The sequence below is a fragment of the Pseudorca crassidens genome, chromosome 16, assembly GCF_039906515.1.
Source record: "Pseudorca crassidens isolate mPseCra1 chromosome 16, mPseCra1.hap1, whole genome shotgun sequence".
NCBI lineage: Eukaryota > Metazoa > Chordata > Mammalia > Artiodactyla > Delphinidae > Pseudorca > Pseudorca crassidens.
The window spans coordinates 84,714,771-84,727,509 of NC_090311.1; the positions used below are offsets into that span (position 1 = coordinate 84,714,771).

Genomic DNA, 12,739 nt, shown 5'->3' on the forward strand with positions numbered 1-12,739 from the left:
CCCACCTCCTCAGGCCCCTCCCACCACAGCAAGCGTCTGATGGGGCACTCCCCACCTGCCAGACCGGCCAGGCGGCCAGAAGGCGTCCCTGGAAGGCAGCGACACACCAGCCGCTCCAGGGGGCGGCCTGACGTCACCCAGACATGGCCGCGGACCCGGGTGCCGTCCGTTCGGCCCGCGAGCCCCGCGAGCTGCACCTGGCCGCAGCCACTGGAGTCCAGCCCCGGCACCGCCACCTGTCTTCCGGGGTGTCTCTCCACAGCTCCATCCGGAAAAAGCACCCCTTCTGCCCCTTCGCCGCGGCCGTGGGCAGGAGCAGGATCGAGGGCCCAGGCCACTTCCCCGGACCTGCCGGCCACCTGGGACGAGGTCCTGAGCTCGGACGGTGGCGTCGGGGCAAGGGTGGCCTTGCTGTGTCTAAGGGGCCGTGCCAACTCAATGGTGGCTCCCAGTGGCTTCGGGCCAGCTGCTGTAGGACAGGAGGGTCGGACCAGTCTGCCTCTGAGCTACGCCTACCACAGCGTGGGCGCGCAGGTGGGATGCCCGAGGCACCGCCGACCCCGGGCCCTGAAGCCTCCGGGGCTACGTCCCTGTGAGCGGCCTGTGGGATCTGGGGCGGGGCACGAAGCGCCGAAAAGCTTGCTGTGTCCCACCCGCCCTGCGCTGGGAGGTCGCCAACTCCTCCGCCACCCCCCGGTCGCCGAAACCTCCGTTCCCCCGCCTAGGCGGGCGGCGGGGCCCTGCCAGGGCGGGCGGGCCGCTGGGCCGGCGGTAAGGCCCAAGGGCCTGCTAAACTGCACCTCAAGAGGCAGCCCGCGACCACCCCAGTGTCTACGGCCAAACCACCCTAGACGGGCCCGATCTCGACTCGATCTCGGAAGCTAAGCAGGGTTGGGCCTGGTTAGTAGTTGGATGGCAGACTTCCCGGACGGGAGAGCTCCCTGGAACGCCAGGTGCTGTAGGCCTTTTGCCTCCCGCTACACACCTTCTCATTTTGTCGACCGCGGCGGTCGTGGCGGTGGCGGCGGTGGTGGCGGCGGCCGTCTCCGCCCCCGCCGGGTACCGCTGCAGGCCCCACCTCCTCAGGACCCTCCCACCACAGCAAGCGTCTGATGGGGCGCTCCCCGCCTGCCTGAGCGGCCAGGCGGCCAGAAGGCGTCCCTGGAAGGCAGCGGCACACCATATGCTCCGTTCGTCCCCTGACTCGAAGCAGAAATGGCCGCGGACCCGGGTGCCGTCCATGCGGCCCGCGAGCCCCTCGACCTGCACCTGGCGGTCCCCACTGGATCCAGCCCCGGCGCCGCCACCTGTCTGCCGGTGGGTGTCTCTCCAAAGCTCCATGCGGAAAAAGCCCCCCCTCCACCGTTTCGCCGCGGCCGGGTGCCGGAGAGGGATAGAGGGCCCAGGCCACATCCGCGGGACTGCCGGCCACCAGGGGCGGGGTCCTGAGGTCGGACGGTGGTGTGGGGGCAAGGGTGGAGTTGCTGGGTCTAAGGGGCTTTGCCAACTCAATGGTGGCTCCCACTGGCTTCGGGCCAGCTGCTGTCGGGCAGGAGGGCCGGCCCGGTCTGCGACAGGGCTGCGCCTAGCGCAGCGTGGGCGGTCAGGTGGGATGCACAAGGGACCGCAGGCCCCGGGCCCTGAAGCCTCTGGGGCCACAACCCTGTGAGCGACCTGCGGGATCTGCGGTGGGAGGCCAAGCGCCGAAATGTTTCCTGGGTCCCTCCCACCCTGGCCTGGGTGGTCGCCAACTCCTCTGCCACCGCCTGGTCCCCGAGACCTCCGTTCCCCTGCCTAGGCGGGCGGCGGGGCCCTGCCGGGGCGGGCGGGCCACTGGGCCGGCGGTAAGGCCCAAGAGCCTGCTAAGCTGCACCTCAAGTGGAAGCCCGCGACCCCCCCAGTGTCTACGGCCAAACCACCCTAGACGGGCCCGATCTCGACTCGATCTCGGAAGCTAAGCAGGGTTGGGCCTGGTTAGTAGTTGGATGGCAGACCTCCCGGACGGAAGAGCTCCTGGGAACGCCAGGTGCTGTAGGCTTTTTGCCTCCCGCTACACACCTTCTCATTTTGTCGACCGCGGTGGTCGTGGCATTGGCGGCGGTGGCGGCGGCGGTGGCGGCGGTGGTGGCGGCGGCCGTCTCCGCCCCCGCCGGGTACCGCTGCAGGCCCCACCTCCTCAGGACCCTCCCACCACAGCAAGCGTCTGATGGGGCGCTCCCCGCCTGCCTGAGCGGCCAGGCGGCCAGAAGGCGTCCCTGGAAGGCAGCGGCAAACCATATGCTCCGTTCGTCCCCTGACTCGAAGCAGACATGGCCGCGGACCCGGGTGCCGTCCATGCGGCCCGCGAGCCCCTCGACCTGCACCTGGCGGTCCCCACTGGAGCCCAGCCCCGGCGCCGCCACCTGTCTGCCGGTGGGTGTCTCTCCACAGCTCCATCCGGAAAAAGCCCCCCCTCCACCGTTTCGCCGCGGCCGTGTGCCGGAGAGGGATAGAGGGCCCAGGCCGCTTCCGCGGGCCTGCCGGCCACCTGGGGCGGGGTCCTGAGCTCGGAAGGTGGTGTGGGGGCAAGGGGGGCGTTGCTGAGTAAGGGGCTTTGCTAACGCAAAGGTGGCTCCCACTGGCTTCGGGCCAGCTGCTATCGGGCAGGAAGGCTGGCCCGGTCTGCGACAGGGCAGCGCCTAGCGCAGCGTGGGCGGGCAGGTGGGATGCCCAAGGGACCGCAGTCCCCGGGCCCTGAAGCCTCCGGGGCCACATCCTTGTGAGCGACCTGCGGGATCTGGGGTGGGAGGCCAAGCGCCGAAACGTTTGCTGGGTCCCGCCCGCCCTGGGCTGGGTGGTCGCCAACACCTCCGCCACCACCCGATCACCGAGACCTCCGTTCCTCTGCCTAGGTGGCCGGCGGGGCCCTGCCAGGGCGGGCGGGCCGCTAGGCTGGCAGTAAGGCCCAAGGGCCTGCTAAGCTGCGCCTCAAGAGGCAGCCCGCGACCCACCGACACCTACTACCAAAGCAGCCTAGACGGGCCCGATCAAGTCTGGATCTCGGAAGCTAAGCAGGGTCGGGCCTGTTTCGAACTTGGATGGGAGACGTCCTGGCTGGGAGAGCTCCTGGGAATACCGGGTGCTGTAGGCTTTTTGCCTCTCGCTCCGCTTTCTCCTTTTATCGCCCGCGGTGGCGGCGATGGTGGCGGCGGTGGTGGAGACAGCCGTCTCCGCCCCTGTCAGGTACCGCTGCAGGCCCCACCTCCTCAGGCCCCTGCCACCACAGCAAGCGTCTGATGGGGCACTCCCCACCTGCCTGACCGGCCAGGCGGCCAGAAGGCGTCCCTGGAAGGCAGCGGCACACCAGCTGCTCCGGGTGGCGGCCTGACGTCACCTAGACATGGCCGCGGACCCGGGTGCCGTCCGTTCGGCCCCCGAGCCCCACGAGCTGCAGCTGGCCGCAGCCACTGGAGCCCAGCCCCGGCGCCGCCACCTGTCTTCCGGGGTGTCTCTCCACAGCTCCATCCGGAAAAAGCCCCCCTCCACCGTTTCGCCGCGGCCGTGTGCCGGAGAGGGATAGAGGGCCCAGGCCGCTTCCGCAGGCCTGCCGGCCACCTGGGCCGGGGTACAGAGCTCGGACGGTGGTGTGGGGGCAAGGGTGGCGTTGCTGGGTCTAAGGGGCTTTGCCAACTCAACGGTGGCTCCCACTGGCTTCAGGCCAGCTGCTGTCGGGCAGGAAGGCCGGCCCGGTCTGCGACAGGGCTGCGCCTCGCGCAGCGAGGGCAGGCAGGTGAGATGCCCAAAGGACCGCAGGCCCCGGGCCCTGAAGCCTCCGGGGCCACATCCTTGTGAGCGACCTGCGGGATCTGGGGTGGGAGGCCAAGCGACGAAACGTTTCCTGGGTCCCGCCCGCCCTGGGCTGGGTGGTCGCCAACACCTCGCGCCAGCAACCGGTCCCCGAGACCTCCGTTCCTCTGCCTAGACGGGCGGCGGGGCCCTGCCAGGGCGGGCGGGCCGCTGGGCTTGCGGTAAGGCGCAAGGGCCTGCTAAGCTGCGCCTCAAGAGGCAGCCCGCGACCCACTGACACCTACTGCCAAAGCAGCCTAGACGGGCCCAATCAAGTCTGGATCTCGGAAGCTAAGCAGGGTCGGGCCTGGTTAGAACTTGGATGGGAGACCTCCTGGATGGGAGAGCTCCTGGGAATGCCGGGTGCTGTACGCTTTTTGCCTCCCGCTCCGCTTTCTCCTTTTGTCGCCCGCGGTGTCAGTGGCGGCGGCCGTCTCCACGCCTGCTGGGTACCAGGTACCACTGCAGGCCCCACCTCCTCTGGCCCCTCCCACCACAGCAAGCGTCTGATGGGGCACTCCCCACCTGCCTGACTGGCCAGGCGGCCAGAAGGCGTCCCTGGAAGGCAGCGGCACACCAGACGCTCCAGGGGCGGCCTGACGTCACCCAGACATGGCCGCGGACCCGGGTGCCGTCCGTTCGGTCCGTGAGCCCCGCGAGCTACACCTGGCCGCAGCCACAGGAGCCCAGGCCCGGCTCCACCACCTGTCTTCCAGGGTGTCTCTCCACAGCTCCATCCGGAAAAAGCACCCCCTCCGCCGCTTCGCCTCGGCCGTGGGCGGGAGCAGGATCGAGGGCCCAGGCCGCTTCCCCGGGCCTGCCGGCCCCCTGGGCCGGGGTACAGAGCTCGGACGGTGGTGTGGGGGCAAGGGTGGCGTTGCTGGGTCTAAGGGGCTTTGCCAACTCAATGGTGGCTCCCACTGGCTTCGGGCCAGCTGCTGTCGGGCAGGAGGGCCGGCCCGGTCTGCGGCTGGGCTGCGCCTAGCGCAGCGTGGGCGGTCAGGTGGGATGCACAAGGGACCGCAGGCCCCGGGCCCTGAAGCCTCCGGGGCCACATCCCTGTGAGCGACCTGCGGACTCTGCGGTGGGAGGCCAAGCGCCGAAACGTTTCCTGGGTCCCTCCCGCCCTGGGCTGGGTGGTCGCCAACTCCTCTGCCACCGCCTGGTCCCCGAGACCTCCGTTCCCCTGCCTAGGCGGGCGGCGGGGCCCTGCCGGGGCGGGCGGGCCACTGGGCCGGCGGTAAGTCCCAAGCGCCTGCTAAGCTGCGCCTCAAGTGGAAGCCCGCGACCCCCCCAGTGTCTACGGCCAAACCACCCTAGACGGGCCCGATCTCGACTCGATCTCGGAAGCTAAGCAGGGTTGGGCCTGGTTAGTAGTTGGATGGGAGACCTCTCGGACGGGAGAGCTCCTGGGAACGCCAGGTGCTGTAGGCTTTTTGCCTCCCGCTACACCCTTCTCCTTTTGTCGACCGTGGCGGTCGTGGCGGTGGCGGCGGTGGCGGCGGTGGTGGCGGCGGCCGTCTCCGCCCCCGCCGGGTACCGCTGCAGGCCCCACCTCCTCAGGACCCTCCCACCACAGCAAGCGTCTGATGGGGCGCTCCCCGCCTGCCTGAGCGGCCAGGCGGCCAGAAGTCGTCCCTGGAAGGCAGCGGCACACCAGACGCTCCGTTGGTCCCCTGACTCGAAGCAGACATGGCCGCGGACCTGGGTGCCGTCCATGCGGCCCGCGAGCCCCTCGACCTGCACCTGGCGGCCCCCACTGGAGCCCAGCCCCGGCGCCGCCACCTGTCTGCCGGGGGGTGTCTCTCCACAGCTCCATCCGGAAAAAGCCCCCCCTCCACCGTTTCGCCGTGGCCTGGTGCCGGAGAGGGATAGAGGGCGCAGGCCGCTTCCGCGGGCCTGCCGTCCACCTGGGCCGGTGTCCTGAGCTCGGACGGTGGTGTGGAGGCAAGGGTGGCGTTGCTGGGTCTAAGGGGCTTTGCCAACTCAACGGTGGCTCCCACTTCCTTCGGGCCAGCTGCTGTCGGGCAGGAAGGCCGGCCCGGTCTGCGACAGGGCTGCGCCTAGCGCAGCGTGGGCAGTCAGGTGGGATGCCCAAAGGACCGCAGGCCCCGGGCCCTGAAGCCTCCGGGGCCACATCCCTGTGAGCGACCTGCGGGATCCGGGGTGGGAGGCCAAGCGCCGAAACGTTTCCTGGGTCCCTCCCGCCCTGGGCTGGGTGGTCGCCAAAACCTCCGACACCACCTGGTCCCCGAGACCTCCGTTCCTCTGCCTAGGCGGGCGGGCCGCTGGGCTGGCGGTAAGTCCCATGGGCCTGCTAAGCTGCGCCTCAAGAGGCAGCCTGCGACCCACTGACACCTACTGTCAAACCAGCCTAGACGGGCCCGATCAAGTCTGGATCTCGGAAGCTAAGCAGGGTCGGGCCTGGTTTGAACTTGGATGGGAGACCTCCTGGATGGGAGAGCTCCTGGGAATACCGGGTGCTGTAGGATTTTTGCCTTCCGCTCCGCTTTCTCCTTTTGTCGCCCGCGGTGGCGGCGGCGGCGGCCGTCTCCGCCCCCGCCGGGTACCAGGTACCGCTGCAGGCCCCACCTCCTCAGGCCCCTCCCACCACAGCAAGCGTCTGATGGGGCACTCCCCACCTGCCAGACCGGCCAGGCGGCCAGAAGGCGTCCCTGGAAGGCAGCGACACACCAGCCGCTCCAGGGGGCGGCCTGACGTCACCCAGACATGGCCGCGGACCCGGGTGCCGTCCGTTCGGCCCGCGAGCCCCACGAGCTGCACCTGGCCGCAGCCACTGGAGTCCAGCCCCGGCACCGCCACCTGTCTTCCGGGGTGTCTCTCCACAGCTCCATCCGGAAAAAGCACCCCTTCTGCCCCTTCGCCGCGGCCGTGGGCAGGAGCAGGATCGAGGGCCCAGGCCACTTCCCCGGACCTGCCGGCCACCTGGGACGAGGTCCTGAGCTCGGACGGTGGCGTCGGGGCAAGGGTGGCCTTGCTGTGTCTAAGGGGCCGTGCCAACTCAATGGTGGCTCCCAGTGGCTTCGGGCCAGCTGCTGTAGGACAGGAGGGTCGGACCAGTCTGCCTCTGAGCTACGCCTACCACAGCGTGGGCGCGCAGGTGGGATGCCCGAGGCACAGCCGACCCCGGGCCCTGAAGCCTCCGGGGCTACGTCCCTGTGAGCGGCCTGTGGGATCTGGGGCGGGGCACGAAGCGCCGAAAAGCTTGCTGTGTCCCACCCGCCCTGCGCTGGGAGGTCGCCAACTCCTCCGCCACCCCCCGGTCGCCGAAACCTCCGTTCCCCCGCCTAGGCGGGCGGCGGGGCCCTGCCAGGGCGGGCGGGCCGCTGGGCCGGCGGTAAGGCCCAAGGGCCTGCTAAACTGCACCTCAAGAGGCAGCCCGCGACCACCCCAGTGTCTACGGCCAAACCACCCTAGACGGGCCCGATCTCGACTCGATCTCGGAAGCTAAGCAGGGTTGGGCCTGGTTAGTAGTTGGATGGCAGACTTCCCGGACGGGAGAGCTCCCTGGAACGCCAGGTGCTGTAGGCCTTTTGCCTCCCGCTACACACCTTCTCATTTTGTCGACCGCGGCGGTCGTGGCGGTGGCGGCGGTGGTGGCGGCGGCCGTCTCCGCCCCCGCCGGGTACCGCTGCAGGCCCCACCTCCTCAGGACCCTCCCACCACAGCAAGCGTCTGATGGGGCGCTCCCCGCCTGCCTGAGCGGCCAGGCGGCCAGAAGGCGTCCCTGGAAGGCAGCGGCACACCATATGCTCCGTTCGTCCCCTGACTCGAAGCAGAAATGGCCGCGGACCCGGGTGCCGTCCATGCGGCCCGCGAGCCCCTCGACCTGCACCTGGCGGTCCCCACTGGATCCAGCCCCGGCGCCGCCACCTGTCTGCCGGTGGGTGTCTCTCCAAAGCTCCATGCGGAAAAAGCCCCCCCTCCACCGTTTCGCCGCGGCCGGGTGCCGGAGAGGGATAGAGGGCCCAGGCCACATCCGCGGGACTGCCGGCCACCAGGGGCGGGGTCCTGAGGTCGGACGGTGGTGTGGGGGCAAGGGTGGAGTTGCTGGGTCTAAGGGGCTTTGCCAACTCAATGGTGGCTCCCACTGGCTTCGGGCCAGCTGCTGTCGGGCAGGAGGGCCGGCCCGGTCTGCGACAGGGCTGCGCCTAGCGCAGCGTGGGCGGTCAGGTGGGATGCACAAGGGACCGCAGGCCCCGGGCCCTGAAGCCTCTGGGGCCACAACCCTGTGAGCGACCTGCGGGATCTGCGGTGGGAGGCCAAGCGCCGAAATGTTTCCTGGGTCCCTCCCACCCTGGCCTGGGTGGTCGCCAACTCCTCTGCCACCGCCTGGTCCCCGAGACCTCCGTTCCCCTGCCTAGGCGGGCGGCGGGGCCCTGCCGGGGCGGGCGGGCCACTGGGCCGGCGGTAAGGCCCAAGAGCCTGCTAAGCTGCACCTCAAGTGGAAGCCCGCGACCCCCCCAGTGTCTACGGCCAAACCACCCTAGACGGGCCCGATCTCGACTCGATCTCGGAAGCTAAGCAGGGTTGGGCCTGGTTAGTAGTTGGATGGCAGACCTCCCGGACGGGAGAGCTCCTGGGAACGCCAGGTGCTGTAGGCTTTTTGCCTCCCGCTACACACCTTCTCATTTTGTCGACCGCGGTGGTCGTGGCATTGGCGGCGGTGGCGGCGGCGGTGGCGGCGGTGGTGGCGGCGGCCGTCTCCGCCCCCGCCGGGTACCGCTGCAGGCCCCACCTCCTCAGGACCCTCCCACCACAGCAAGCGTCTGATGGGGCGCTCCCCGCCTGCCTGAGCAGCCAGGCGGCCAGAAGGCGTCCCTGGAAGGCAGCGGCAAACCATATGCTCCGTTCGTCCCCTGACTCGAAGCAGACATGGCCGCGGACCCGGGTGCCGTCCATGCGGCCCGCGAGCCCCTCGACCTGCACCTGGCGGTCCCCACTGGAGCCCAGCCCCGGCGCCGCCACCTGTCTGCCGGTGGGTGTCTCTCCACAGCTCCATCCGGAAAAAGCCCCCCCTCCACCGTTTCGCCGCGGCCGTGTGCCGGAGAGGGATAGAGGGCCCAGGCCGCTTCCGCGGGCCTGCCGGCCACCTGGGGCGGGGTCCTGAGCTCGGAAGGTGGTGTGGGGGCAAGGGGGGCGTTGCTGAGTAAGGGGCTTTGCTAACGCAAAGGTGGCTCCCACTGGCTTCGGGCCAGCTGCTATCGGGCAGGAAGGCTGGCCCGGTCTGCGACAGGGCAGCGCCTAGCGCAGCGTGGGCGGGCAGGTGGGATGCCCAAGGGACCGCAGTCCCCGGGCCCTGAAGCCTCCGGGGCCACATCCTTGTGAGCGACCTGCGGGATCTGGGGTGGGAGGCCAAGCGCCGAAACGTTTGCTGGGTCCCGCCCGCCCTGGGCTGGGTGGTCGCCAACACCTCCGCCACCACCCGATCACCGAGACCTCCGTTCCTCTGCCTAGGTGGCCGGCGGGGCCCTGCCAGGGCGGGCGGGCCGCTAGGCTGGCAGTAAGGCCCAAGGGCCTGCTAAGCTGCGCCTCAAGAGGCAGCCCGCGACCCACCGACACCTACTACCAAAGCAGCCTAGACGGGCCCGATCAAGTCTGGATCTCGGAAGCTAAGCAGGGTCGGGCCTGTTTCGAACTTGGATGGGAGACGTCCTGGCTGGGAGAGCTCCTGGGAATACCGGGTGCTGTAGGCTTTTTGCCTCTCGCTCCGCTTTCTCCTTTTGTCGCCCGCGGTGGCGGCGATGGTGGCGGCGGTGGTGGAGACAGCCGTCTCCGCCCCTGTCAGGTACCGCTGCAGGCCCCACCTCCTCAGGCCCCTGCCACCACAGCAAGCGTCTGATGGGGCACTCCCCACCTGCCTGACCGGCCAGGCGGCCAGAAGGCGTCCCTGGAAGGCAGCGGCACACCAGCTGCTCCGGGTGGCGGCCTGACGTCACCCAGACATGGCCGCGGACCCGGGTGCCGTCCGTTCGGCCCCCGAGCCCCACGAGCTGCAGCTGGCCGCAGCCACTGGAGCCCAGCCCCGGCGCCGCCACCTGTCTTCCGGGGTGTCTCTCCACAGCTCCATCCGGAAAAAGCCCCCCTCCACCGTTTCGCCGCGGCCGTGTGCCGGAGAGGGATAGAGGGCCCAGGCCGCTTCCGCAGGCCTGCCGGCCACCTGGGCCGGGGTACAGAGCTCGGACGGTGGTGTGGGGGCAAGGGTGGCGTTGCTGGGTCTAAGGGGCTTTGCCAACTCAACGGTGGCTCCCACTGGCTTCAGGCCAGCTGCTGTCGGGCAGGAAGGCCGGCCCGGTCTGCGACAGGGCTGCGCCTCGCGCAGCGAGGGCAGGCAGGTGAGATGCCCAAAGGACCGCAGGCCCCGGGCCCTGAAGCCTCCGGGGCCACATCCTTGTGAGCGACCTGCGGGATCTGGGGTGGGAGGCCAAGCGACGAAACGTTTCCTGGGTCCCGCCCGCCCTGGGCTGGGTGGTCGCCAACACCTCGCGCCAGCAACCGGTCCCCGAGACCTCCGTTCCTCTGCCTAGACGGGCGGCGGGGCCCTGCCAGGGCGGGCGGGCCGCTGGGCTTGCGGTAAGGCGCAAGGGCCTGCTAAGCTGCGCCTCAAGAGGCAGCCCGCGACCCACTGACACCTACTGCCAAAGCAGCCTAGACGGGCCCAATCAAGTCTGGATCTCGGAAGCTAAGCAGGGTCGGGCCTGGTTAGAACTTGGATGGGAGACCTCCTGGATGGGAGAGCTCCTGGGAATGCCGGGTGCTGTACGCTTTTTGCCTCCCGCTCCGCTTTCTCCTTTTGTCGCCCGCGGTGTCAGTGGCGGCGGCCGTCTCCACGCCTGCTGGGTACCAGGTACCACTGCAGGCCCCACCTCCTCTGGCCCCTCCCACCACAGCAAGCGTCTGATGGGGCACTCCCCACCTGCCTGACTGGCCAGGCGGCCAGAAGGCGTCCCTGGAAGGCAGCGGCACACCAGACGCTCCAGGGGCGGCCTGACGTCACCCAGACATGGCCGCGGACCCGGGTGCCGTCCGTTCGGTCCGTGAGCCCCGCGAGCTACACCTGGCCGCAGCCACAGGAGCCCAGGCCCGGCTCCACCACCTGTCTTCCAGGGTGTCTCTCCACAGCTCCATCCGGAAAAAGCACCCCCTCCGCCGCTTCGCCTCGGCCGTGGGCGGGAGCAGGATCGAGGGCCCAGGCCGCTTCCCCGGGCCTGCCGGCCCCCTGGGCCGGGGTACAGAGCTCGGACGGTGGTGTGGGGGCAAGGGTGGCGTTGCTGGGTCTAAGGGGCTTTGCCAACTCAATGGTGGCTCCCACTGGCTTCGGGCCAGCTGCTGTCGGGCAGGAGGGCCGGCCCGGTCTGCGGCTGGGCTGCGCCTAGCGCAGCGTGGGCGGTCAGGTGGGATGCACAAGGGACCGCAGGCCCCGGGCCCTGAAGCCTCCGGGGCCACATCCCTGTGAGCGACCTGCGGACTCTGCGGTGGGAGGCCAAGCGCCGAAACGTTTCCTGGGTCCCTCCCGCCCTGGGCTGGGTGGTCGCCAACTCCTCTGCCACCGCCTGGTCCCCGAGACCTCCGTTCCCCTGCCTAGGCGGGCGGCGGGGCCCTGCCGGGGCGGGCGGGCCACTGGGCCGGCGGTAAGTCCCAAGCGCCTGCTAAGCTGCGCCTCAAGTGGAAGCCCGCGACCCCCCCAGTGTCTACGGCCAAACCACCCTAGACGGGCCCGATCTCGACTCGATCTCGGAAGCTAAGCAGGGTTGGGCCTGGTTAGTAGTTGGATGGGAGACCTCTCGGACGGGAGAGCTCCTGGGAACGCCAGGTGCTGTAGGCTTTTTGCCTCCCGCTACACACCTTCTCCTTTTGTCGACCGTGGCGGTCGTGGCGGTGGCGGCGGTGGCGGCGGTGGTGGCGGCGGCCGTCTCCGCCCCCGCCGGGTACCGCTGCAGGCCCCACCTCCTCAGGACCCTCCCACCACAGCAAGCGTCTGATGGGGCGCTCCCCGCCTGCCTGAGCGGCCAGGCGGCCAGAAGGCGTCCCTGGAAGGCAGCGGCAAACCATATGCTCCGTTCGTCCCCTGACTCGAAGCAGACATGGCCGCGGACCCGGGTGCCGTCCATGCGGCCCGCGAGCCCCTCGACCTGCACCTGGCGGTCCCCACTGGAGCCCAGCCCCGGCGCCGCCACCTGTCTGCCGGTGGGTGTCTCTCCACAGCTCCATCCGGAAAAAGCCCCCCCTCCACCGTTTCGCCGCGGCCGTGTGCCGGAGAGGGATAGAGGGCCCAGGCCGCTTCCGCGGGCCTGCCGGCCACCTGGGGCGGGGTCCTGAGCTCGGAAGGTGGTGTGGGGGCAAGGGGGGCGTTGCTGAGTAAGGGGCTTTGCTAACGCAAAGGTGGCTCCCACTGGCTTCGGGCCAGCTGCTATCGGGCAGGAAGGCTGGCCCGGTCTGCGACAGGGCAGCGCCTAGCGCAGCGTGGGCGGGCAGGTGGGATGCCCAAGGGACCGCAGTCCCCGGGCCCTGAAGCCTCCGGGGCCACATCCTTGTGAGCGACCTGCGGGATCTGGGGTGGGAGGCCAAGCGCCGAAACGTTTGCTGGGTCCCGCCCGCCCTGGGCTGGGTGGTCGCCAACACCTCCGCCACCACCCGATCACCGAGACCTCCGTTCCTCTGCCTAGGTGGCCGGCGGGGCCCTGCCAGGGCGGGCGGGCCGCTAGGCTGGCAGTAAGGCCCAAGGGCCTGCTAAGCTGCGCCTCAAGAGGCAGCCCGCCACCCACCGACACCTACTACCAAAGCAGCCTAGACGGGCCCGATCAAGTCTGGATCTCGGAAGCTAAGCAGGGTCGGGCCTGTTTCGAACTTGGATGGGAGACGTCCTGGCTGGGAGAGCTCCTGGGAATACCGG

The 12,739-nt window shown here is 70.0% G+C and overlaps 6 pseudogenes; all 6 read left to right on the forward strand.

The window, feature by feature from the left end:
* Positions 1–829: 829 nt before the first annotated feature.
* On the forward strand, positions 830–965 carry LOC137209727 (5S ribosomal RNA; annotated as a pseudogene).
* Positions 966–1,902: 937 nt separating this feature from the next.
* LOC137209583 (5S ribosomal RNA) lies at positions 1,903–2,038 on the forward strand (annotated as a pseudogene).
* A 3,085-nt stretch (positions 2,039–5,123) lies between these two features.
* On the forward strand, positions 5,124–5,259 carry LOC137209754 (5S ribosomal RNA; annotated as a pseudogene).
* A 1,982-nt stretch (positions 5,260–7,241) lies between these two features.
* LOC137209729 (5S ribosomal RNA) lies at positions 7,242–7,377 on the forward strand (annotated as a pseudogene).
* A 937-nt stretch (positions 7,378–8,314) lies between these two features.
* LOC137209603 (5S ribosomal RNA) lies at positions 8,315–8,450 on the forward strand (annotated as a pseudogene).
* A 3,085-nt stretch (positions 8,451–11,535) lies between these two features.
* LOC137209755 (5S ribosomal RNA) lies at positions 11,536–11,671 on the forward strand (annotated as a pseudogene).
* The last annotated feature ends 1,068 nt before the right edge of the window (positions 11,672–12,739 follow it).